At 38.3% G+C, this 27,265-nt stretch overlaps 1 long non-coding RNA gene across 1 annotated transcript; it reads right to left on the reverse strand.

Annotated features, from left to right (window-relative positions):
• Nucleotides 1-693: 693 nt before the first annotated feature.
• Nucleotides 694-27,265, reverse strand: LOC106888877. Its single transcript, XR_001412222.1, has 10 exons — nt 27,133-27,265; nt 25,404-25,456; nt 24,983-25,054; nt 23,535-23,593; nt 20,425-20,561; nt 17,997-18,264; nt 16,044-16,125; nt 15,486-15,560; nt 13,495-13,739; nt 694-814 (listed from the first exon to the last, which is right to left on the reverse strand). It is a non-coding gene; the product is annotated as an uncharacterized LOC106888877 (long non-coding RNA).

Below are 27,265 nucleotides of genomic sequence, written 5' to 3' on the forward strand. Positions count from 1 at the left end.
TAGGCAAAACATGAGAGTGAGCACTTACAAAGGAAAAAAATAAGAACTGAGTATTTGGATTCCAAAGTGCTACCTCAGTGATTAAAATAAAATACAAAACTCGAGCCCTCCATTTGATCTGAAACATGAATACAAGTTCATTTTGAGTTTACAAAGCTGAGAACACTGGCATCCTTCAAACCTCTTTGGAAATGCAGCCAATTCAAACTTCCTGAGAGTGAAGTTTGTGGGAAGTGGCTTAACATATTAGAAAAGCGTTTTGAACTCCAAACAGAACAAGGTATTATGCTCAAAGATGATCCTTATGCTTAGCGACGGAAACTACAAATTGTGAAACATTTGGTGTATGGTTTGACTTATGCCACTGTTACAGCAGTGTATGCAATTCTTCCAAATACTCTCATTAAAAGCATCTTTTTTTAAATCTTTTTTTTTTCCCCTGTGCAAATAAGGAAATAGGTAAGAGCTTTAAAACATAACCATTCACCCTTATAGACTCTTTGGAACAAAGTAAACTTTTAAAGATTAACCTGACCAAACTAAATTTAAAAAGAAAAGAAAAAAACCATACAACTAAGTCCTTGGAACCTTACACAAAACTACATAAAGACCCACTGAATAAAATATGCTCTGCAGGGACATGTAAGTTATGCAAATTCAAAGAGTAGGACAGGCTTGAAAAATGACTTTTACCTCGGAAAAGCATCAAGTTAGCCATCAGGGTGCCATCAATCAGGTGAAATTCCATGTCAGAAGTGGAGCTTTCGATTCTGTCTGTGTTTCTGGTATGCTGTAGCCCTGAATGATGGTTGGGCTGAGAAAAATAAAATGTAGGCTTTGCCATCTTACAGACATTACTTTGTCACTCGTGAATATTACAATCAAGTCAAGTCACCCTAAATAGTAAACAAACCTAGATTAAGCTCCCTTCCCTTTTTATAGTCTTGCACTTCTCTTCTCTCTTTTTTTTTTTTTTTTTTAATGTGGATTTTAAAGGCTTGTCTTAGATTTCCAGTGGTATAAATTAGATAAGCTGTAAACATGGAAGTGCTGCTGTTGAGCTGTAGGTGGTATGCTCAGCTGTAGGTGTGAGATGTTACTATATATTTCTGTATAAAGACAGACTGCCTGCACATGATAAATCACTAAATTTTCCCCAACTTATGCTAAGTGAATGTAAGATAAATCTCAGGAAAGTTTTGATTTTCTTCTGAAAAGAATTAAGTGGCTACTATTTTATAATATGTTTCACAAAATAAATTATGGGAACAGACATCTTGGTGTCTATTCCACAACTGAAAATTGCAAAAAGCACTAGAGTTCATTTTGTCTTGTGCCTATGTGCATGTGCACAAATGTTTCAAGTATAGAAGTCTGTAATGTTACAAAGATAATTATTTCTGAATATAAATGAACCTTGATTTATAGAGTTCATTAGCAAAAACTGGTGTGTATTGCCATGCATTAATTTTAGCTTTAGAATTAAAGTTTTCAATCTGCCTCAACTGTAGGGATGGTACCCCAGCAAGCCCACAAGTCTGTGAGTCTGGCTGTCTAGAAAAGAAAGCAATGAAAGATGTAGATAAAATAATAATGTCTATTTATGACTTCTTGAAGGTGCTTCCACTATCAGTTGTGTGTTATATCTGTTTCTTTTGCTTACTGGTTCAGAAGGTGAATCCATCTACCTAGTAGTGTGTTTGATATTTGAAGCTGCAAAAGGTATTTTCTGAATTGTAAGGAAATTCAAATTCTTCTAGGTTTGTGAAGTTTTTTGGTTGGTTGATTGTTGTTTTTCAAATGCTATTTTCAGTAGTTAGGGGAGTTGTCCCAATTTTTTACAGGCTTTCTAGACCCCACAAGATGCCGCAGTTTTTTCAGTAAGTATAAAAGATGTTGGAAAACCAAATTGTAATACACTTCCTGTTATCCACAAATAACAACAGATTTTAGGTAGCTGCAGGAAGAGAGCAATTTCTCAGATAACTAAATGAAAAAGGACAGTGAACTAGAACTACATTCTCCACTAAAGTAGGGGATGAGATGAATGAGTGAGCAGAATGTTAAACTCACCTATTTCTTGCCTTCCATATTGTATTTTGTTCAGAATCAAATCTCTGCAATACTTTTCTCATTTCATTAAGCGTAGGAGACGAAATGTCAATTCTTGCTTGTTGCTGCATTCAGAGCTGTTCACGAGGCTGATTTTTAATTTTTCTTTTTTTTTTTTTTTCCCTTACCCCTTTGTTGCTTTCACCATCTTTGCTGGAAAAGCAATGCCATTGCACGGACAGAAATCAGATAACAGTGTTTTGTACTCTGATATTTCATGAATGCAAAGAGAAGATTTACCATTGTTTTTATAACTCCCTCTACAAAAGTTCTTGAAACAAGAAAGCCCTTTCCAGCACCTCCTCTACTGAAAGCAATGTGAGTCTGTTCTGTTGCTTTTCAAGTAACAGAATTTATGAGGCTTTGAATGTGGTGAGGCTTTATTGGAATGATATCAAAGGGTTCTGTGACTTTGTTTTCCATTCATGGTGTAAAGACCCTTCGTGGCTACGGAGCAAGAGACCGTAGCGCTCCCAGCCTGTATCGGTGTATCAGCAACGCACTTCACTGCGTTCCCAGAATTACTTAACTGTGGGATCTGAAATTACAGTTTAACAGGGTTCAAAAATATATTGTGAGAGTCTCATCAGCATGCAGTAGATTGTCTTAGTTGTCTGTTGTTTGATTTCTTAACAGGGAAGAAGAAATTATACCAAAATCAAAACTTTTGCAAAATTAGATGTTCATTTTGGCTGGAGCCACAATTGAGTGCAGAAGTTCAACTAAAAGCTGACAAAGACTTTCAAAACCACCAGAATAAAATCCAAATGCATTTTCTAACTTGCCATTCTAGGTTTTAGAAAATGCATATGGCAATAGGCCTTGTGTATGTTGAAGGGGATGTTTGTTCTTCTTTCTCTGCTTATAACAAGGTGCACAATGTTTAAGATCAGTAAGATGTGCAATGTGCAGCTTCACGTATTCTTCTCCCCAAGATCTTTCACACCAGGGAAGCAGCTTAACGATTGTGCTGTTAGAGACTAAATCTTTTCAGTATTTTTTTTTTCAGACTTATTTTTTTTTTTAGTATCTCCTTGGTTTTCACTATTTTTTCAGTGATAAGGGAAATGGATCTTGGGATTTGTATGTGCATGTGGTAACTATTAACTCAGTGCATTCTTAGTGCCTCGGGAGCAGTGAACTGGCCTTTTCTAGCCTATGTCTATACCTTCCAGAAAAGTATGACTTCCCACGGAACAAATTCAGTCTTTCAGAAAATTAACTGTGAATTCAAAGACTGAGTAAGAACCCAGTAATTCAAAATCACAAGGATCTGAGCAAAAGCTGGTTGTGTGGGTGAGGTAGAGGCTTCGTTTGATGTTTTTCCATCTTCCCTGCCTCGATGTGTCTGGCACCGAATATGCTTTCTGTGCCGCACTTCAATCTCTCTTTCCACCCCTGACAGTCACTGTTACTTGCCTGCTCATGCCTGCCTGGCCAGTGGTCACTGTATAAGAGGAAGCCCCTAAGGTTGCTGGTAGCAAATCCTGCAATCTTTTCTGCCAGCAGGGAGGATTGGGAAGGAAGACACTAAATAGACATCCTTCCTTGGGCGTTGTAGCTTTAGCCAGCTCTACAACAAAGACTTTACAGTTGTATACTTGTCACCAAATGCAGTTTGTAATTTCAGTTTGAGCACTCAGGCTTCTGTCACAAAAATCTGCCCTATTATATGCTGTGAAGTAAAAGAGTTTGCATTGGTAGCCAAAACCAACAAATCAGACAGGATTATAAATGTTTCACTATTATTCTCTCATTGTGAATTTTTGCATTCAAATACATCAGCTTTTTTAAAAAAAATAATGTTCTCTTCTTCCTGTTCTTCTTTCTTTAGCCGTTTCCTAGCTGACGTGTTCACATAGTGGGGAAGGTATTGTCTGTCTAAGAATGTGAGATGAGAGACAGAAATGAGTAACGCTTGTCAAAAGAATATCGGTAAAGAGGTGCATTTTTTTAATCTGTTGGCTAGCACGTGAAAGAGTTCTGTCTAGGTACATTCTAATGAGAGAAGCATTATCCATATATATTTCAATATAAGAAAATAAATGCCTATTGTGAAATTCTGTTCTCTTATATATCACATCTTGGTATTGTTTTTGTGGCATCATACTGGTGTGAGAGAGAAGGATTGAGGTTCCCCTCCCCTGGCAACTCTAGTTTAAATGTAGTTATGCAATGTAGGTTGTTCTTAGCTTGATAGGGAACAGCTCCTTCTGATTGTGTGGCTTTCTGACTCAAATTGGAAGGAACAGTGACTCTTTTCAGCCATTTGAAGTAAATTTTGGGGTAAATGGAAGCTACGGATGATGAGAGCACCTTGCAAGTTAGCTGTCCTGAGATCCACATCTTACATGATGTGCTGTGGTATGGCAGATCTTCTATAATACTACTGTCTTTTTTTTTTTTTTCTATATAAAAGCTGTTTTTAAAAAGACACAACTTCAAAAATGAAATCATGCTATTTGTTCTGTAGTACCGCAATGAAAGAAGCCAAAGGTCACCAGAGCAACAGTTGCTTGAATGATTGGAGTCTTTAGAGCAAGGTCTGAGGCCTCTAGCTGAGGGAAACACTCCCCATCAGTTTCCAGAAGAAAATTTTGTGGTTTATATGTAGATTAAAGCTTTGGTACAAAATTGTGTTCCAGTGCCTTTCTACCATTTTTACTGTCAGTTGCAGTAGCAATGATAACATTTAATTTTTTTATAAAGCAGAAGACAGCTAACCAGGTGCAGTACTACACAGTAACAGATGGTCTTCTCATGAATTTGTTCTCCATGTTTGGAAAGAATATAATGAAAATAATGCTGTTGAGAATGACAGAGTAGTGATGTCACTAGCAATATTTTGATAGAGAAACATTCTCATATTAATTTATTTATTCTTTCACTTTTATTCTGGATGTAAAGAAAAAATTATTTGATTTGAAAAAAGATCTGGTGTGGAGAACAGTAAGTAGAATACATTTTGCCTTGAAGGCAAAAATTATTTAGTGGTTTCCATAGGTTGGCTTTTGCTTCTCTTAATATTCTCCTGCCTGTGTGATATTTATACTCAAAAAAAAAAAAAATCTCTTCTAACGGTTGTGTATACTTCCTGTTTGACTGTAGAGCCCTTTGCATTAGGAAAGATGCACCAGAATGGATTTCTACATTTTTTTCATAGTCCTATAACAGAGAGGTGTTCCACTTAACTTGCTTAAAGCTACAAAAACCTCTCAAAGGAAAAATTTCCTACTTGCCACAGAGAGTGTGTTCCTAAGTACTGGCCGTAGACTTTCCCTATCCTCCTTTCTTTTCTAACTATATTACTTTTCTTGGTTTGGCTTTCCTTCATGTTACAAGCTTTGTTACAGAGGGAGATATTTGGGAGGGTTTGTTTCTTAAAATAACATCACTTCCCAACAACCCTAATGGGCTGAGTCAAAAAGGACAACCAAGGGGCAGGGCAAATATCATTTGAAAGGATGGGACTCACCAAAGATTGAAATATCAGTTTGTAGCAAGAATTATAAATCAATTTTTTATGCAATCATTTATTTTGGTACTTCATTTTAAGTACCACCCCTAAAAGCTCAGCTTCTTCTATCTTTAATCTTGTTTGAATAACCTGGGCTTAATAAAAAAAGGCAACTATTGTTAGTTATAATACTTAATCACTTGCAACTGCTCCTGTTCTATTCTTTCAATGAAAAAAGTAAAGCTGGAGCTTTTTCATTACTCTCCCTACAGAGAATGGACAAGCAAAGCTCATTTTGCTGGAAAACCAAAGAAAGGAGTAGACCCCAAGCTGATGTTATAGCATATAGGGTCAGAGCATTCAGCAGTAAATAAGCACAAATATATAGCCCCAGGAAGGATCTAAGTGGGAGCTAAGATATTGTGGATACTAGTCCTGCTAAATAGATATTGATTAAATATCAATTCTCCCATTCTTCCAGAAAACTCATTCTCCCAAATGAGTACGTCGCTCTCAAAGTTGTTCATCCTCTCTTTTTCCTTGTTTGTCACATCCTCTTTGAACAGAAGCATACATAAGCCAAAGCCCATAGTTTTCCTTCATATCAATGTGTAAAATACTACTTATAGGATCTGCTGACTAAGTTGTCTTTGTTTATATAAAAAAAAAAGTAAAATCAGGTTTGTGGTTTGTAGCATTGCTCAGAATTGTGTGTGTACATGTAACAATAACCATAAATAAATGATGAAGGAAATGTTACATGCAGTGTTAGGTGATAGTGCATAGTAATTATTATGCAAGGTCTACAGCATGTATTTCTGCAGATTTTTTTTCTTAGAGTTTCATAACACTGGGTCAGTTAGATTTTTTTCTTTTTTTTTTTTAAAGTAATTTTCTACTTAATTTTGCAGTTCCACTACTCTTCTTATATTAAAAATGTTTCACGCTTCTCAGCTGCATATGGAAACTTTCCATTAACAAAATGTGTTATAATAAGCAATGTAAATGCCTTTATCCTGATTTTTTTTTTCCCTACTGTTAATGTTTCTAAGCCATAATACTCAAATGCTTAATAAGATGAACTAGGGCATGTGAATGAAGGCAGTTTCCTAAAATATTGCTCCAGTAACGCTCCAACTAGGAAAAAAATGAGAGGATTTACAAATGTTTAAACTTGAAAATGAGACTTGATTTCATATTGTACTAGTTGATGCTGATGCTTCAATCACAGTGCAGCAAACAAATCTGAGTGGATGTTGATGTGTAACTTGTTGTGTCTGCAGAACTAAATTATATACATAAAGGGATTTAGAAGTATCACTAAATATATTCAGGGCCTGAAATTATACTTGGCTACTGTCTGGTGTCAATGGGCCCAAGCTCTTGCCTGTGTCCATCACCAACTGCTCAGCTGCCTTCCACCACCAAATCCACATGGCCTCAGTAGCCTGAGACTAGTAGATGGGACCTCTTTTGTTTCTAGTGGATACCTTAGCTCTGTGTGACTTAAACTCTTCAGTAATTACTTGTGTGCAGGTGTTCTATGCAAGACTCTCACCAAAGCTGACAAGGAGGTGGTAGCTCAGGCATTTTTGAAAGGGGAAGGAGAGAAAGCCCTGCTCTCAAGTTAGGGGACCTGATAGCTGTATTGAATTCAAATGATTTTGGGGGCAGGATTTCTAGAAGGATTAAGGATTTTATTTCCCCATGACTTGGAAATATCCAGACTCTCCAGGCATTGTAGCTATCCAGCTTTTCAATCCAAAAATCCTGCCCCTTCTGGTCTTCTGAAAGCTTGGACAGTGGCAGCCAGATCATAAAATTGGTGCTAAACTGAGTTCCTGTTGTGGATAAGGCATCAACAGCATCTCTAGTCTGTCTTTTTGTTGTTGTTCAAATCCTGTGTAAAACAGCTCCAGCTATTGAAGTGAACTTCTGATTGAATAAAATGGTAGACTTCTGTTCCTTTGTACTCTCTTGGGAACAGTAAATAAGACTAGAGAGTTCCTACACAGGTAAGCCTGACCATGCCACAGGGGACTGTAGTGAAGTCTGGGCTGCAAGACTCTCAGTGCCCAGGCTTCTTTAAGTGTGTGTTGTCTTGTCACTTCCTGCAAGCCAACTAGCATTTGGAATATTAACATATAATTACCACTTACTTTACTAAGAATTTAATACATAGTAATAAGTAATAGAAATGCTATTCGTATGACGAATAATTATTCTGTGCTCACCTAGCTTTCTGACACCAAAACTGCATTTCTGAGCCACCTACTTTTTCCTAAGCAAAATAGAAATTAATTTTAAAGCTTGTAGCAGCACTTTCACCATCGCTGCATATCCCAAAAAGCACAGATGATGTTGACTTCATTATTCAGAAGTAACTGACTTGTCAGGTGCGTTTATCTGGAGGAATGGATAGTATTGTATGAAGTGTTCCAGCCAACAGAATGCTGCCTTTACGGAGTTATTCAAGCCACTTCCCTTTTCTTTGTAGGCTGGGGAGGAAACGGGCAGAAGAAAGCTGGACCTGACCTACATCATACTGATTCTAAACATGGAGAAGGACTAATTTACATCATCTTTGAAAACACCAGTTCCTGTAACGGCTCAAAGCAATGGTGACCCGACCCACTACAGAATCTTCATTTCTAGCAGCTAAGTAATTATATTTTTTTCATGTTAAATTGGCCTTATTTGTTTTTTCCTAGCTTTGCAGACTACACTAGGTGGAAAGAGAACTTCAGAACTGGGATAAACTTACTTGCATTTTAAGTACAATTTTCTTATCAGATATGGCTACTTACCTTCTAAGAATGACAGAATCTGTATTAAACATAAAATAGTATTTCCAGTTGTTTTTGCATTACGTGACAATCTTCCAGAAAATTGGGTCAGTAGTAATTATAGCAGCATGGTAAAATTTGACTTTCCTGTTTTTTGTTTTTTTTTATTACATACTATTGAAACAGAAAAGAATAATTTTGTTTGAAAAACCAGCCACAGGCCCTCTCCTCTGTAACATGGTAACAGGTCTTCCTAGTTACCTTTCAAAAATGAGAGGGGTTACTCTGGATATACCTTGTTCATCTCTACAGCTAGTATGGTAAAAAATGCTGGCACACTACCAAATATTTAGTGCCATAAGTAAATATTCACATTAACACACTTCTCAGCTAGTCCATGGCTGAAAGAAATAATATAAGTGAAGAGTAGCAAAAAAAATAAGACAGAAGGTTAACATATTGGTGGTGGTGGTGGGGCGATGACAATCCAACACTGACGAAGCATTTTTTGGAAAGCTGATGTTTAAGTACTTGTCCCCTGCGCCCCCTGCCCCACCTCCCCCTCTTGCTAAAACCCCAGTAAAAGTTTGAAAAATGCTATTTCTTACTGTTGGAGTGGTCCGCAGATTTCTGTAGGCTATATGGCACTAGTGACACTCAGATAATTTCTGCGGACAGTAGGTTATCCCCTGTTCTTCTGGTCAGAGATCAAACAAAAAAGCTGAAATAATATAAAGCTGAAACAGTAGGTGATTTAACCTACTACTGCTCAAGCACAAGCAATGGTTGCCTCAAAATAATGCTGCTTTTTTTTTTTTTTTTAAATGGGCTAGTCTAGTTTCTATTGCAAATAATCACAGAGATTCTTGTGTGGCCCATTACTGAGGCTGAATTTGATAAGAAAGCTCATTATAAGTCTTCCATATATAGGAAACGATTTGGGTAGTGTTTTCTCCATCAGTACCTTTATAGCACTGGAACACCCTGAATCATAAGCTACAAATGCACTTGAGTCCTGCAATTATAATACACAGAGTAGAACCCCTATCTAAATCAGATTCTCTAGAAATGGAAAAAATGGGAGAAATCCAGCAATATTTCTTTACAGAAAGCACTCATGTGTGAGAAGGCTAGCCAAACAGGGAAAAGATTCTTTTCCAGCTCCTACTGTTGGCTCCAATTTGCTATCCTTACTTTGCCTTGTCTGGGAAAGGGTCGTTTATTTTTGCCTTTTAAATAAATCTATTTTCTTCATTCTGCCTTTCCAAATACAAAAAGGAACAAACAGATCCTTTATCCTGCTACCCCTGTGACGCAGCGTTTGAACCCAGCAGCCCGGAGTTCAGAAGTGCAATCTGTAGAGAACATGAGGAAGGAAAAGAGCTGCACAGGCTGCCAGCCCCCAGGAAGGGATTGCAGGGCTGCATGGTCAGGCAATAAGGTATCTCAGGAGATAGCCACTACTGCTTTTTGTGCAAAGCATTCAAGTGAACAACCCATTAATACTCTAGTTCTACTATAATGCATTTGCAGTTACTTTTTCTAATCAGCCTTAGAGTATTCTGTTATTCCCCATCTAAAGATGCATCACTGTTTCTAGTGCAACTCCAGGCTTGTTTTCATCCCTTTTTCATGGACCAGGTTTCACTAGATTGACAAGCTTACATTTAACAGATTTAAATTGCCTTTTTTTAAATTGTTTGCAGCTTGTCAATTCAACAAACTGATAGGAATAAATTTTTTGATTCAGATCCACACTGTCTATATTTAGATTCCTTTGGGATTCACAGCTAAAAAAACAAAAAGCAAAAAAAAAAAAAACCAGCAAAAAAACCCCCCAAATATAAAACTGTCTTCTGTGAAGAGCTCCTATAAACTAATAGAAACTTGTTTACTGCAAACCCGTTGTTTGCAAATAATTTCTTTCACTTGCACAAATGAAATAGAAATAGCCTTCCTTCTACTGAATAAACAGTTACTTGCCATTTTGAAATGAAGCCCTATTTTACCTAGCCTGACCTTGTTCGTGTTCTATCCTACTTCTAGGTCAAATTCATATTCCCAAGAAGAATTTCTAGGTGGTTCAGACACTGCATGTCCATTTTTTTATTATGCCTTGTCTAAATGCAGATAGGAGCTTCAGTTCCTATTCATAGGTTGATCACAATGTTTATTAAGCTTTTAAAACATAGAAAGTATTTAATAGTTCTGTGCCTTTCAAGCCCACCCATTTTAATATTTCCTTATGTGCGCTGCTTTCCATTCTTTGCTCTCCCAAGCTCCTGAACTGGGATAAAAGCAGGTAGTTCTGCCACTGACATACTGGTTTTAACAGTCTTCCATTTCTAATTCTTTGCATTATATTTTAATATTGCCAGTATACAGCAGAACTGCTTACTTTAATAGCTGCATTATTTATCTCTCTTGTTCCAGTACTACCTGTTCTGACTCATCAGGAGCTCGCAGTGAACTGCAGAAGTAGCCTTGTCCAGCACAGGATGCAGGACTCTCCTCACAGTTTCCTGGGACCTCCTCTTTGATCACCCAGTCTCCTCTCTTCTGATGGGTTTTGGCCAACGACCTCCATTTCTGTCTTGTGATTTCTCACAGCTCCTTTTTCAGAAAGCTCTAAATTAGCTAATATTTTCCCAGCCACATTACCCCATTTCACAAGGGAGTAAGTACTAGTCTGTAGCAGCCAAGCTGCAGACTCCATTCTGGATTTAGGTATCTACATTTTCTTATAGGAGAGAAATGCCTTATGCAGCAGTTGGGTTACAGGAACATAATTTCAGTGCAAATTAGTGTAAAAAGTATGCAAATTTTTACTAAAAAGCTACAGCTTTGTGAAAGTGAAAAGAATCTAGCAGTTCAGATCTCCTTTGCTTGTTTGTTTGTTTGATAGGCTACTACTTATCTCCCACGTGTCACAGGCATCACTGTGATTTTCTCATGGGTAGTAACAAAAGGAATGATTGTTGTCTTTACAAGGAGCACTAGATGATATTTGTAAAACTGAAAAAACCCACCCTAATCTTGAGAAACAAATGACACATACTATTTCTGACACCTCAGTGTTTCTGACACCTTAAACAAATTAAGACCCCAGAGCCCCCTTTTCACAACTTCTTCTGCCCCAGCATTCCTATCTTCTTCATTCTTTTTGCTTATGCTACTTTACAGAGTGCATCTACAGAAGGACAACACATCCAGTTGCGCGGGGAATGCATTTCAGCTTTATCTCAACTGTGCAAGATAACTATCCCTAGAGAATTCTCAAGTACATACAAAGTCATTAGCATTACAGCATGTGGACTCAAAAGAGGTCCAGTATTAACATACCAATATGAAAAACTGTTTTCCTGTTGTTTTGAAATGTAATACCAATTAAAAATTAAAAAAACACTTCTTGCTCCATGCAAGAAAAGCAGCTTCTTTCTTTTCAATATAGGCTATATACCTATATGCAACACATTAATATTTACAAAGTTCAAAATTAGATACTCCCAGTTCCCTGTACTCCTCAATTTTCAGGGACTAAATACTTGAGGTTAAAAAGAGAAAAGGATTTAGACAGCCATGCTGTATTTCCTATATTCTGCTACCTAATAAATACTTCAGCTCTTACTGAGATCCTGCTCATCCAAGCCAGCAAGCTGGTTAAAATGGGAACTTCAAAAATCATCCGGTTGAGGAGGTAAGATACCCAACGTAGCCAATGGTTAAATTCTCACACTCAGAAAATAATGCACTGAACTCTTCCTAAAGGGGAAAGAGGTTTTGGGGGTTTGTTTTTTGTTTGGGTTTTTTTTGTGTTTTTGTTTTGTTTTGTTTTCTGTTTTGTTTTTTTCCTGTTTTGTTCCCCCTCTAGCCCCAGCGAAGAAAAGAATCAAGGTCAGCTCAGTCTTTTATAAAGAAAACCTGAGGAAGGAAATTCGGCACTTCCACCACTGAAGCCACTACTCTGATGTCCTGGATACTGGAATTAAGGGGTAAGATCTATTTTCTCCTTCTGCAAGATAGCCTTCTCTGTGGGACCTTAAACATCTACAAAGACTGACAGCACTGAGACAGAGCTCTCAACATATAATTTGTTTGTGCACCAGAAATGATAGATATTAAGATTTTTCTGTAATCTGCCCTTGGTTATGTCACTGATGCTATGTCTAAGAAGGGATTTTTCATTTCTTAAAAGTTTCTTTAAAGTATTATTAAACGTGTTTAATTTTACAGATAATTGCAGTAGTAGGAACTTGGGTATATATAAAAATACTTGTTCAAAAAACCCTTTTGTTTGTTTAAAAGAAAAGGAAAAAGCAAGACTTAGGTAATGAGAGCATGAAAAAGAATTTAAGTTTCTGAATCCAAAACTGAACTTTTTCCAAGCCTTGTATTACTCTGCTTTATCCTGGAACCTGAAATGCCTCAGTTCTTAGCACTCCCCTTCAAAGTTTTTGTCTGAATCTTGGCTTTTGAATGTTCCCAGATGCATCTCATTTTCCTAAGGGCTGAGTTTCCCAAGGATAGGTGAAAGGAAGAAGAAAAAGAGCGAATTAGGTGATAGCACATAGACATCAAAGTCCAAGGCAGTAAAAACAGTAGAGATTTAAACCCAATAACTAATGTGTTTAAGCAACCAGGAGTCAACAGACACCTCTATTTTTTACCAGCAAAGCTAAAAGGATGACTAAAAATATTCCATAATTGAGCACAGACAAAAGCATTGATATACTGACTAATCCCTCCTGATTTTTCCACGGGTGAGGTGGCTTGGTATTCACAAATTTTCCCTGAATCCAAGATCCTGAAAGTTTGATTTGGTGTCTGTGGTTGGGCCATGGATACTGTTGTGCAAAAATGAGCAGAGAGGGAGGATATTCTCTGTTTAATCCACTACGATGGAGTATCTTTGCAACAGTGAGTGGTAGATGCATAAGCCTGAGAAGCAGTAAGCAATGGAAACAGAGTGATGAATTGCCATCCAGGAATGGTAGTGGTGTGAGCTTCTAGGTTTCAGTTCCTGCTCCCAACACTAAATACATTATATTAGCTACTATTTAATATAAAACGCTGGCATAGTTTGGGATATTCTCCATTTCAGGCAGATGACAACCAATAAGCTAGTAAATTGGTACATACCTTCTGACGATCACACTTGGGTTTACTGAACAATGCATTTTTTTCCACCCTGCAGGCTGGCGCAGCTTCCAAACAAAAGAGGCAGAGTGCCCACTCTCCAAGACAGCCCACATCTTTCTGGTTCAGTCTCTCTTCAGGTTTAGGATGTAATTCCCCCACCTGCTGGACAGGCAGCCTTGTCGAGAAGGGCTTTTAAATAAAAAGCAGATTTCCATTCTTCCTTCAAAAACAAGTTTGAGAATAACCTACAAAGAGACGTTTCTAGGCTGTGAATTCTGAGTGAAATTAAGAGAAGCCTAAGCCAAGACAAGGGCAAGATGAAATGCAAATAAATAATGATGGTAACTTATTAACTGACTGCATTTAGATACCTGTTTTGAAACCTAAACATTTGGATTCCATTTTAGTCACCAAACTGTCCCAGTACTCCCCATGGTGTACAGGGGTTTGAAGGAAGGCTTTGAAGCCTAAGGTTAGTTGTCAAAATTTCTACCCCAATCAAGAGAGAAGTTCTGAATAGTTAATAGTTACCACTTATTTTCTTGGAGGGCACATAACGTGCAGTTCTAGATATCTTGAAGATTCTTGATCCTGTTTCTGTGTTTAATAATATTTTAATTCCTTTATTCACGTGCTATAAAATGAAGTTTAAGAATGAAATCTTAGGTACAGGGATGCTGGCTATAGGGGGTCTTTAAGCCTCTCCAAAAAAAAATCCAGAATTCAGAAACTTAAAATTTCTAGGGCAGAACAGCACATTAAAATTAGTAAAAACAAATTACTATGGTAAAGAGAGACAGAAACAGTGAAATCTGTAATATAATATGAAATTAGCATATCTTTTTCTCTAGCTCCACATTACAACATCTTTTTGCAGTCAAAACTTTTGGGTTATGTACATAACTAAGCTATTACTCTAGAAAAGAGAAGCTGTTTAAAGTGATAACAGCATTTCTAAAACAGGTAATTGAAAGAAAAATAAATAAGCTTACTAGTTATAAAAGAAGGGAGAAGAGGGTACATGTTAATGCCATTGTAACTGAAAATCCTGGCATAGAGAGAGTGCATAAACAAGCACATCTTGGCAAAAGTAGGAATAAAAAATTTGCTAGCACACAGCTTTTTTTTTTTTTTTTTTGATTGTTTACTGTCAGTATAGGTCTAGTGAGCACAAATGAGATGCCAGAACTACATCTACTTGTCTGCCAATGCAGAGCAGAAGTCCTTGTACATTGCAAGTTCCTTCATGGGCACATATTACTATTGTCTCTCTCTCTCTCTCAAAAAAAAAAAAAAAAAAAAGGAACAAAGGCATGCAGTTAAAAGCAGAGACCTGCGTTTAAAATAAGAAAAAGAAGTACTCAAATTACCACCACTCTTTCTGGCTCAAGTAATTATTCAGTAGTCAAGTTCTTCACATTTAGAAGTAGTTAATAAGCAAGTTTAGCTGTAATTTTAATTGGAGAGAATACATGCCTTTTCATTTCCCACTTTCTCAGAAAGAGATGCAACAGCAGCCAGTTTCTTTAATCACAAATCAAATTAGCTCTGTATAGCTAATAACTCCCTTCTCTTGGCTTCTTCCTAATGTGAAACTAAACACTTCTCTGACTCTTTTCTGTGTGCTCTCAAGCTGCAGGATCCCAGCCTCTTTTTCCACTGTCAGTATGCAATTGCAGCTTCATATTGGAAGACAGACAACCAACATATATCAGCATGATAATATATTATCATTAATATATACAATTTAACAGGCAGAAGAGAAGGCAACTATTAAAAACATTAGACATTTACCTATTGACAGGTAAATGGTTATAAGCACCTCATTTATAAACCATAATTATAATATGCTTTGATTATAAATTATCTGCTAGTAGTATGACTGGGTGTATTTTTTCAACCATATTCCCATTCTGTTCAGACAGGGCACAGACTACAGGTTTCACTTGCTAATCAACAATGGTATCTTGTCAGATGAGATCGAGACTTACTTGCAAGAATGGAGCTTCATCGTTTCCACTGGTCATTTATAATCCAAGCTGGTTGACTGAAGACACTCAGCCCAGCTGAAAGGCAGCAAGGGGCAGCAATCAAAACCTGTCAGTTATGGCTAGTGACAGTTAAGCACCTTGCACAGTACCGAAACTTGGAAAATGAAGACATATAACTTGCCTAAGAAGTTAGCACCTATTGAGTGGTGATAGTTGGCAGTCCTGCTGTCTTATGCTAATTGATATTATCTCCTCCATTTTGCTGCACTACAGCAGTCTCCAGCACTTTTACAGACCCAGGCTCTAGCGTGGTGCAGTACTGCACTGGAGAACCACTGATAGGCGTAGTAGGAGATGTAGGCCCCAGAACTGGTTTCACATAAGGAACAAAAGAAAAACTTAGACATAATATTTAACTCTTCCTCTGAGTAATTTACTTTGGAATGGAGAGCAGAGATTAAGCTGCAAAGCTGGAAGTAGAAACAAGTGCTTTTGAGACCCAAAGGTTACTGTAGATTTGGATGAAGGAGTTGTCTGTTGGCAAGCCACTCTACGTACCTTAGCAGGATGGGGGTCAGAATTAATTTTCTGGAGTTTCTTGAAAGGCACAGATTCTTCAGTGGGTCCACAAAACACTGACCTGTAAGTGGAAGAAGGACTGAGCTTAGTAAATTGGAAAGCACACTATTTTCAGGGGTTTTTTTTTCCCCTCTCCCATAGATATGTTGGCAAGACAAAATTAATTCTAAACTAGCATAGCTTTTTTCCCTCCTCCCTAGAGCACCATGTCAGTTGTCCAAGTTCCCAAATCTTAATTCCAGGGGAAAATAAAAGTTGTTTCCATTTGCCTAAGCATATTTACCATTAAAAGTTTTGTTGGACTTTTTCATGGGTTTAAATAATAGGACTCAACAGCGCTGCCGAGAGAGACAAGGATGGGGTGTGGTGAAGTGGCACAAGCAGGCACACACAAACATCCCCTCACAGTTCTACAACATGTATCTGATTCTGCCATATGTGTCTCTGCTGCTCTAACAAAGAGATTATCTTCAGTGACCAAATGTACAACTGTTTGTGCAGTAACAATATACACAGATTATTTTTAGCTCAAACATGTGGCACTACTCATTGTGCAGCTGCTTTCATGCATTAATGCATTGTGATACAAAACCCTAACTGCAAGAACCCAAATTAATTGCAAGCAACGAGACATTTTGGACTGAAAACCCCTTTTGGCTACATTGGAATAGAGTTGTTGACTTTTCAAACTAAAAGAGATATGAATCATGGAAAATATTTCATTCTTAACCCCTCAAAGTACCCAATATTCCTGAACTAATGCAAAATGCAGCTATGTGTTGGCTTAGAAATGACAACTTCTCTGCCAAAGGTTAATTTAGACTATTCATCCAAGATTAGTTGCAAGTTTTTAAAACTGTAAATAAATTCTTGTTCCTAAACAGCACAGGTTTTCAAAGCAGGGAGTATAACCCACAGCCTATAAAAGGAAAAGATTTAAAGCAGAAATGGGACATTTGACTTCTGCATATTTGGAACATTTAATCACCCTCTTGGTTATATGGAATAAGTTAGACTGGCAGCTTTTTCTTCGGCTCTTTAGTAAAAGTGCATTTCTTTAATAGAACATTAATGCTTTGTAGGATGATTTAGAATCTAGTCCTGCATCTTTTACAGACAACTGTAGAATTCCTCTTTGCTTCAGGAGGGAAGAGGCCCAAAGACACTAAGTGCCTGAAGCTAGGGACCATAACTTTTTCTCCTGGTTGAACAACAGTGTGCATCTTTTCACATTGACAAGAATGAAGCAAAATACTGTATGTCTAAACCCACTAATATTAGAATTACTAGGAGGATTTTAATCTCATTCTCTGAGCTACAGAGCTATGCAAAACTTAAGCTGGTTTTAGCTGTAAGTACGGGGGGAAAAAAGTGTAAGGTATAAAATTACTTTCTTGTGACTTACACTGTTATAAAGAAATGCAGTTCAGGATACAAAAAGTAATTTTTTATGAGACCTAGGTCTCAGACAGACAAAATTTTGGCTGCAACAGTTCAAAACACTGATGTTATTGAATCACCTGATACTGCCCTTTTGCTGCAGACAACCACCCACGTAAAATGAACATCCTGGGTCCGCCTTACATAGTATAATCTTGGCACACATGTACATTCACTACCACTTTAAATCAATAATTCACACTTCCGATTACCGTATTAAAAATAAGAGTGTGTGCTGTTCTGCTGTCCTTAACTGGGGGGGGGGAGGATAGATCACAAAACTCTCAAAACACCCCCACCCACGTTCACCAGAGAATCTTGCATCCTCCCTCAAAATGGTGACCTGTTTGCAGGGTTACCTGTGGCTGAGATCTTGAAGATCAAACTGGGGGGGGGGGAGGATAGGTCACAAAACTCTCAAAACACCCCCACCCACGTTCACCAGAGAATCTTGCATCCTCCCTCAAAATGGTGACCTGTTTGCAGGGTTACCTGTGGCTGAGATCTTGAAGATCAGGTACTGTTGTTGCAAGCAGTGTTCAGTCTCACCACACAGATAACGGGTGCTTGTCCTTCCTTCAAATGCACAGTGCCTCTGGTCTGTCACAGCAGGACTGCAGTTAGTAGTGCCTTCGTGGTCAGTCAGAAGACTGCCACCCATCAACTCATCACAGTGTCCTACAGAGCAGGGAAAGCTGCTGTCTCCATGGCAAAGCTCCTCCAGTCCACAGACCTTCTGTCCAGCTTCCAAAGACTTACCCTGCATTGACAAAAGCAGAACAAAACCTTAATGCACCTGGCAGAGAGCCTGATGCCAGACTGCTATTTTCTTGAAAGTGCCCGTCAGTGATGGCCTTTTTTTTTCTGAGTCCATTTCTCTACTGAGAAATTCACTATCCCCGACACATATTCCAAAAATAAGCAGCTCTCAAAGATGGAGTTCAGCTCAGAGGGGCAACAGACACTCTTTTTTGTTGTTCCCTCAAGCAGCCCAAATTTTTCATCTGACAGCCAAATCAAAAGCTGTCTGAAGAAAAATAAATTTCTGTTCCAGCAGCTATAAATCAGAAATTGGAGTGGATAACATATGTGTAGCTATAATCAAGAATTCCTACCTGTCCATTTAGCCTTTTTAGACGTACTAGACTATCTGGAGAAAATAAAGTGACACCCCTGAATTTCAAAATCCAAATGCTCATTTTAAGATCCCAGTAATCATATACATTATTTTACTGAACAGCATAAACAAGACTAGTTAGAAGATGTATTCTTTGAGTTGTCCTATGGAAAGTATAATTCTATTTAACTTCATTTTGTACTCATATGAAGCAGTTCTGTAATACAATGTAATTTTCTTAAACAGATAATGACTTTCTGTGAGACTGCGAAGACTACAGCAACTTACCCCATCCAATCTTTTTATCAGGTCAATGAAAGCTTGCAAAATATCAGCTTCTGCCTATTTGCTTTGATAAAGGTCTTGACCAGATTGTTGCCTGGGAAATTTTCAATATTTTGCATCCAAACTGCACTAAGATTCTGGAATTCTGCTTCCTGCATCACGCTAGTGGGCCGGGAAAGCTAGTGGGCCTAGGTTATTTAGTGAGGGTCTTGATTGTCTTTCTGTCTGGGCCAGGTGCCCTTCCTTTCTTCCTGCTTGTCACTGATGTGACAATGTCACCTACAGAGTTGTGTAGCCACAGTTGTTTCCTTATCCAGACTAGAATAGAATAGAACAGGATGGAACGTTACATTTCAGTTAGAAAGGACCTACAACAACCATCTAGTCCAACTGCCTGACCAGTTCAGGGCTGACCAAGTTAAAGCATATTGTTAAGGGCATTGTCCAAATGCATCTTAAAGACTGACAGGCTTAGGGAATTGACCACCTCTCTAAGAAGCCTCTTCCAGTGTTTGAACACCCTCTCAGTAAAGAAATGCTTCCTAATGTCCAGTCTAAACCTCCCCTGGCCCAGCTTTGAACCATTCCCATGTGTCCTACCACTGGGTACCAGGGAGAAGAGATCAGCACCTCCCTCTCCACTTCTCCTCAGGAAGCTATAGAGAGCAATGAAGTCACCCCTCAGCTTTACTACAACACTTTTGCACCTCTAGCACACCTTGTGATAGGAATACTGCAATTATACAGCACACAGAAGTAGCCCTACTTTCTCTTTCTGAATTCAGTAAGGTCATGATGTGAAAAGGCCACCTGCAGGACTGGCAGTGGTGGTAACAGAAGAGAAGCTCTAATGCTGGACTCACTTGAGCTTTGGTAAGGTCAATATTCGCTATTGGCCTCCCAGTTGCTCTGGCTTATGTACCAGTACAACCTTGCACTAATACACTGGCCCTACGTGAGATCCTCTGCTACTTCCACTGCAAGACATTTATAGTCAGGCTTTACAGAAAGGGTTGATTTTACTTTTTTTTTTTTTCCCTTGCGCATTTTAGTAATTTTCTCTGGCTGCAATGGTTTAGTTTGGAAGCTGAGACAGCACAGGGCTACTAGGCAGAGTAAGCATAGCAATATGAGCTTTATAGAGGCCCTAAGGTCAACTGCCACTTTAGTTGAGTGCAAAACTCGTAAGATAAACTTTTTGCTGGGCTAGTAAAGAGTTCTGTGTAACTGCATGTTACTGTCCTAATTGTTTTGGCAAAACTCTCCAGCCAAACACTCAAGGGGCACAGGGACAAAAGGAAAGCACTGCATTTCCAGCACTGACTCCTCACAAACTTCCTTAGTTTAGGACACTTCTCCTGGTGTTGTTTCTGTTATTATACTCCGTAAGCTCTTATTAATACTAGCAAAAATGAATTTTGAGCTGCCCTCAAGGATACTTATTCACACTTAATAGCACACACTGAAATTACATTCTGATAGTTATTTGGTTGGCTGTGGTTTGTGCCAAACACTTACCCAGTCAGTACAAGAGACCTGGTAGTCCATTCTGTAATACTGCTTTAAAATAAGAAACTATAAAAATCCCCTATTCTCTCTTTTATACGTATGGCGAGATGATTTTACTTGGATGGTATCCTCCCTTCTCTTCTTACCTGAAATAAAAAAGGGGGAAAAAAAAGAAAAAAAAGAAAAAAAAAAGCTGTTAAACATTTTCGAAAGTTTTTTTACCTTAAAGTCTTCAATGCATTTAACAAAAATTAAGCATCTGTCCCCACTTGAGAGATCTTGTGATCTCTCCATTAAGCCATCCCCATCTTCTGCTATTTAGACAGAAATAATTAGCAGCAGTGGTTGTGTGTTTTAGATCCTGCTTTATCTCATGCTTATTTTCCTTACCTGTGGGCTATACAAATTTAAGACAGCAATATTTCCCTGATCTTATTCCCCTATAAAAAAATGTGAGAGCTTAGATTAGAAGTCCTGTGATAATGTAAGCCATAAAGGAGAGGCAGGGTTCACAAGGAGAAGCCATTGGATTAACCATTGGATAATTTGATTTATCAGCATTACTTTGGTACATCCAGGATGTTGTAAAGCAAGGGGATATTATAACACAGAAACAACTACATCAAGTGACATAAAACTCATTAGCAAAATGAATTTTCAGCACCAATTGTTGTGTAAGTGTTACCCAGATGTGCACTAAATAATCAATTTCACAGTTATATTTGTGTTTTGCAAGAGTCAGCTAAAGCAGCTCAGGTCAGGCCTCACACACAGCATGCTTAGTCACATTTTTTGTAGCAATCATTTTTGCCTACTTTTTACTTTCTTGAATGATGTTGCATAACAACAGGTTATGCTGTTATTTGTTTTCTCTTAATTTTTAAATAGATAAAAGTAGTACAACCTCTGACATTTCTAATTAAAAAGCCTTTTATCTGATGATCACCCATATGTTAAGAACAGAATAAAACATTTTTTTTAGACCTGCATTATCTAGGTATTTCTTTTTGCTAAACAACTGTTCCTCTACAGATCTGCAATGTGCTTCGTGACTTAGAAATACTAAGTATTTGGTCACCACGATTGAACCATAATAAGCAGACTTCAGGTACGACTGAATCGCTAAGTGCAAGTGCAAAAGTCTAGTGCAGTTTTTGTGCTCTATGCAAATTTATTCTCATTTCTGTGAGTGGCTAAAGGTATAAAGCTTCTAAAATGAACTCTGCTGATAAGGCTCTTCCCTCAGTACTACTCTTTATGTTACATCACCTGTTATTTCCTACACATTAACAAGCTTCAGCAATTGCTTACCTTCCAGGATTCTTCATTATCCATTTATTCTCTTCAATTAACAGATTTTAGGCACTATTACTAGCAAATTTATTTTCTTTTGGCTACACATCTAGCAGCCAAGCACTACACTTTTCTGATCCACTCTAGCTGCAGAGTGTACTCTACAGAATGGAAAACACCAGGATTCAGGAAAAACCCACTCCCTGCTACAATGAGCCTCAGTAGAAATGGTTAAAGCTGCAGCTCCAACAGAAAAACCTGTCCCCAGCGAGACGGGGGAGGTAGCCAGGCTCCAGGCAGGGAAGGGGGTCATAAGCAGACTGATTTCAGAGATCACAGAGCTTAGACTTAAGTTCAGCAAGAAGTAGCTACAGCTAATAAAGACCTTTGATATATCTTATGGAATTGTAAATTTAAATGCAGGAGAGCTTAGACTTCAGCAAGAAGTAGCTACAGCTAAAAAAGAGCTTTGATATCTTATGGAATTGTAAATTTAAATGCAGATTTAGATATTTTCTTTTAGTACCTTCTTTCCAGAAAAATGTAATTGTGCAGATTGTAGGAAATGGTGTGACACATGCAGCAAGCTGCAGAAGAAAACCTGCCCCACAGGCCTCTACTTTGCAGAACCTCATCCTCAGCTAAACATACCAATGCTGGTACTTTATATTACTGAACTGACAAAAAAGGACACTGGGATAGTATGTGATGTAACCCTGCTTTCACGCAGAATATGAATGAGGCAGACTTTCCAAATGAAGACATTGAGTCAGACTTGGAAAAAATGACTTTGTCAGCTCCTGTTCTGATACAAGGCCTAAAGGCATAAGACTAAAACCTCTGATTTTGCATATTGGCCTGAGGACGCTGTAGGTTATGCTGAGTGCTAACTATACAGTAGCGCTGCAAGCCACCAGTTTCTATCTTATTCTTAATCTTTTAACATTAGGGATATCAAAGAAATACTCTGTGTTTGGGATTTGGAAGAGTCCACGAGAACTTACACTGCAGCATCCTGCAGCAATATGTGTCATCACCATCATTTTCTCCTGTTCTCAAGATGTCTGGTAAATCAATTTTCCTTGCTTACGCTCAGAATTCTTGAGTACTACTAGGGTTATCTTCGCTGATGAAAGATCAGAATCTTACAGTACATTAGGAAGATACGTAAAAAAACCTTAGTTCTTCCATAGTGACCTTATCCACTTCAGAACCTCTCATGCAGCAAATCTAAAGATATGATATAGCACACTCAAATCCATCGAACAAATCCTCTCCAAAGGATAACCTAAGGCAGAAATGGCTGCACAGCCATCCATCACACCACCGTCCAATATGACTGCAACAATTAGCAGCTGCTGCACAGAGACTGCATTTCTCACCCTTACGTAACCTTAATTACTCTTTCTTTTATTTCTAGCACTGCATCTGCTACTTAATGACACAGGTTTTGGCAAGATGTGCTGATAGCTAGCCCTATGAAAGTATAATCAGCAACTGTAACCTTAATTACTCTTTTATTTCTAGCACTGCATCTGCTACTTAATGACACAGGTTTTGGCAAGATGTGCTGATAGCTAGCCCTATGAAAGTATAATCAGCAACACAGAATATGCTCTGTGATCCAAAGCAAGGATTTTACTAGCTCTCATTAGCACTAATGTTTTGCGCTTTATTTTACAATGTTATATGGGGCCTGAATATCTTTTTTTAACAAAGCAAGCATAAGGCAGTTATGAGAGAAGGTATTTTCAAAAATAATCTTCTTCATTCACGGAAAGTTGCTTTAGAAGCATATAAACAAAAAGTGATCTATCCTTACTCACCTCTTTCAGTTGCTACTTCAGCAGGTTGATACACAGCATTTTGGAATTCAGTTCCAGGGCTAGAAGAAAAGAAGAGACAATGAGCTGATATTGCAAATCATTCTTCAGGGATTAGAGACATTTTTAGCCTTTGGGATGCGAGATGTCAGATGAGGGGCAACAAACACATTTTTACCATAATCCTGGAAGTTTGTACACAATAGACTCCACACTTGTTGGCGTTTTCCAAATGCAATGATGATGTCAATTGCTCTCCCTTCACTACTGAGATTTCTTCTCCAAGAGGTTGATTTGCCTGCCCTGTTCTTCCAGATCTCATACTTCCCTCCAAAAACAGGCTCCCTAGTACAGTGGCTCTAAGGACCCTGAAATAGGGTCCATCCACTTGAGAGGTGGAGAACAAGAATCTTCCCACCTTTCAAATCTGCTTTTTCTTTCTTAGTTCAAGGGTCCATCTAGCTCTTTACAGTTTTAAGAAGTGCTTGAAGCAAGGACCATTCAAAAGGGTCGTTTTTTTCCTATGATCCTTTTAAAAACAAAGTCTAACTGTTTTCCTACTTTGAAAACCATTTTAACAACTTCAGAACTGTTCTGAAATCTCCAATACAATTTCATTTTCTAGGAAAATAAAGAAAAATCCCCCAAATTCTTAACTTTAACAAGCTGAATGGAGCAGATTCATCATGTGAAGAACACAAATAAGCTCAGAAGTACACAGAAAACTGACAACAATTTCCCCTTATTACTAGAAGTCCATGCTTTTTTTTTTTTTCTTTTGCCTTATTCTTTTCTTTCAATACGTTCTGTACTAACTCTTTTTGATTGAGGGGACTTCCAGCATCTCCTACCCACTTCTTTCACTCTTCTGTTTCCAGTCACCCTTCCCATTACATTCTTTTTGGGGATTTCCTCCAACTTCACTACCAAGCTTGCTGACTGCAAAAGATGTCTTCAGCTTTCTTCTACCATGCAGAACTTAAACATCAAGAAGTGAGAAGATGTTGTATGTCTAAAATTCGATTTTAGTGCATATTCTCCAGTGACTGATTCAGCTCCCATATAGTCAGGGTTGAGAACTCCATTTATTAAAAAACACATCAGAAAAGAAATAATGATGAGTTATGGAGTTAAAAAGGGAAGGAGTGAATTGTTTGAGACTACAGAGTTTGAAGTCCTGACTTTAAACCGACTTACCATAGCCTGTAGTTCCTACAGTTCTGACAGACTTTGCATGTTATCAGCAGATCAACACCTTTTTTAAAAGAAAAACATATGCCAGCAGCAGAGCACTAGGAACAGATAATGTGCGGAGGCAATAGCTCTACAATGTCAGCCACTGGCAAAGTATTAGAAAAGCTGGATGGCACAGCAGAAGCAGCACTTATACTGACCACCATCAAAAGGCAATTTGGTTACAAAACTGGTCAGAAATTTAAAGCATCTCTCACCTGAGGAAGTTCCTCAAAGCCCTTGTGCCAGGAGGCCACATCAAGATGTTTGGATTTCTCTGTATTGTCTTCCTGGTGAGAAACAGACAACTGAATCGGAGCACTTCAAAATCCAACACACCAAACCCCCCATCATAAATACTAATAGAACTCTAATGCCCTGGTGAATAGTGATATTTTAACTAAAGATCCCCAAAACCATTATTTGCACTCACACTGGTAATTCTTCTCAAATTTAGCAATGGAGAACATGGGAGCAGTCCCCCACCAGCTTCAGCAAAAAGAGGTCTTGATTCAGGTCAAGAACTAGGTTTGATTTTTCCTATGTTAGTCACTTCCTGAAGATTTCACATTTATATAGGTCCAATCTTTCAATATTCATTCACCCTTTTGGTTTACCTTTTGGGAATTATTTGCTTACCAGGCAATATCAGTGGAAATCCAGACTGCAGTAACATGAATAATTCAAAACTTCTAAAGAGAGAGGGAAACAAATAGATGCATGTCATGACAAGACACTTTAACATTTTCCAAGAGAATTGAAGCACACCTTGAATACAACCTGACACATCTGTCAGGAGCTTTCAATAAACTTTACTACTTGATCTGTATCAGACTGCACAGAGAGTTTGCCCTGCCACCAACATTATTCTTAAATAGATGTCAAGCAGATCCTAGGCACCACTCCTGCCTCACAGAATCTGATTCTACCACGCAAGCATCATAGGCTTTCAGGAAGGCCAGTGCCCTTCCAAGATGCCATCTAACCACAGCTGACCAGGTACTGATAGCGCCCCACCGTTCAGGCTATTTTGAACCCTCTTCATCTGTGAGGGTTCAGATGAGATTCACAAATGTGGTGTTCCTCTGCATGTCTTACTGGGGATATTCCTCGCAGACAGGCAGACCAACGCTGGCTGGAGACTGCTCAAAGAGACTGTTAACAAGGAATGTTATACAGCCTGGTACTTAAGGCACTACCTGGAATATGATAAACTTAGGATCAATTCCTGATTCCATATAGACCTAGATTCTCACTGCAGGGAATAGATTTTCCAAGATAGAAAAATAAAATAAAATATTTTTGACATACAAAGAGGCTTACTGTACACTGCTGTGTTCGGAGACATGGAAACAGGAGAGCCTTGGGAATACGCAGAGGAAAGTGATACTTCTTTCAGCAGATGCACGGCCTTAAGCCTCCCCCCGGTACTATGTTATTACGTAACTGTACACAATATCCTTTTATATACAAATGTAGTTGTGAAATCTTGTTCCTATATCTCCCCCCAGCCTTAATTTTGGCATCTCTTAATACCGAGTGCCTGATGCCCAAAAGACCTGACATTAATATAGCTTTTTGTGTATATGGCCTTGATCCTGCAGGCTACTTTAAGCAGAAAAAACCTGCATCCCCATAAAACCTTACAGAGCAATTATTTACACTGTCTGCAAATTATGCTCCAGTATCTGCAGGATGAAGGATGAGCTATCAAGTTAGTATTGCAAGCATTATTCCTATGGAATGTGATCCTTATTTAAGGCCACAGCCATATGGCTCTATGGATTTCAGCACTTACCTATACTATCAGCAGAGCTGTCACTTCTATCAGGCCAAAGTAAGCAAAGATCAATAGCTAGATCATACACTGGGATATATCCAACCATTGGCCAAATCCTGTTGACACAACTCTGCACATGTGAGACTGAATTGTGGAGTCGAGTCTCAATTGTCATTTTATATAATATATAAAAATATATAGAAGGAACAAAATTGTAGCAAAATAAGAATGTTTATACATGAATATAAAATTTGAGCTACTTCCATGTTTCTGCAAAATTGGAACCCAAAACTTTCAAGCTTAAAATTGTTTCATGATAGAAATATTTTCTTTCCCTCCAAGAAGCAAGGGGAGCTTTTTAGTTGGGCTTCTTGGAACAGCTTGTCTCTAAGCCTTTTCCAGGTTTCCTTAAACTAAACAACCCGGTTGGGCAGATATCCTCCAGGCAAAAGGTTTATCTTTTCCAATGATGAGTGAAGATGAACAATTCTGGTGCAGTATCTCCCCTAGATAACCCGAGTTTTAAGCCAATTTAAAAAGCAGAAAACATTTACTATGGCCACGGTCTCTATGCTCCTTGGTCCTTACCAGCAACAGGGCAGCACAGCTACATCATCTTCTACCAGAAGACATTTCTTTCTGCTGATTCTCTTCCACCTAAGAAATAAGAAAACCAGAAGTTATTTCCTGTTTCTTCTGATACTGTGAGGTCTGCTTTCTG

This window comes from Calidris pugnax, unplaced genomic scaffold (assembly GCF_001431845.1).
Source record: "Calidris pugnax isolate Ruff unplaced genomic scaffold, ASM143184v1 scaffold15, whole genome shotgun sequence".
NCBI classification, from domain to species: Eukaryota; Metazoa; Chordata; class Aves; order Charadriiformes; family Scolopacidae; genus Calidris; species Calidris pugnax.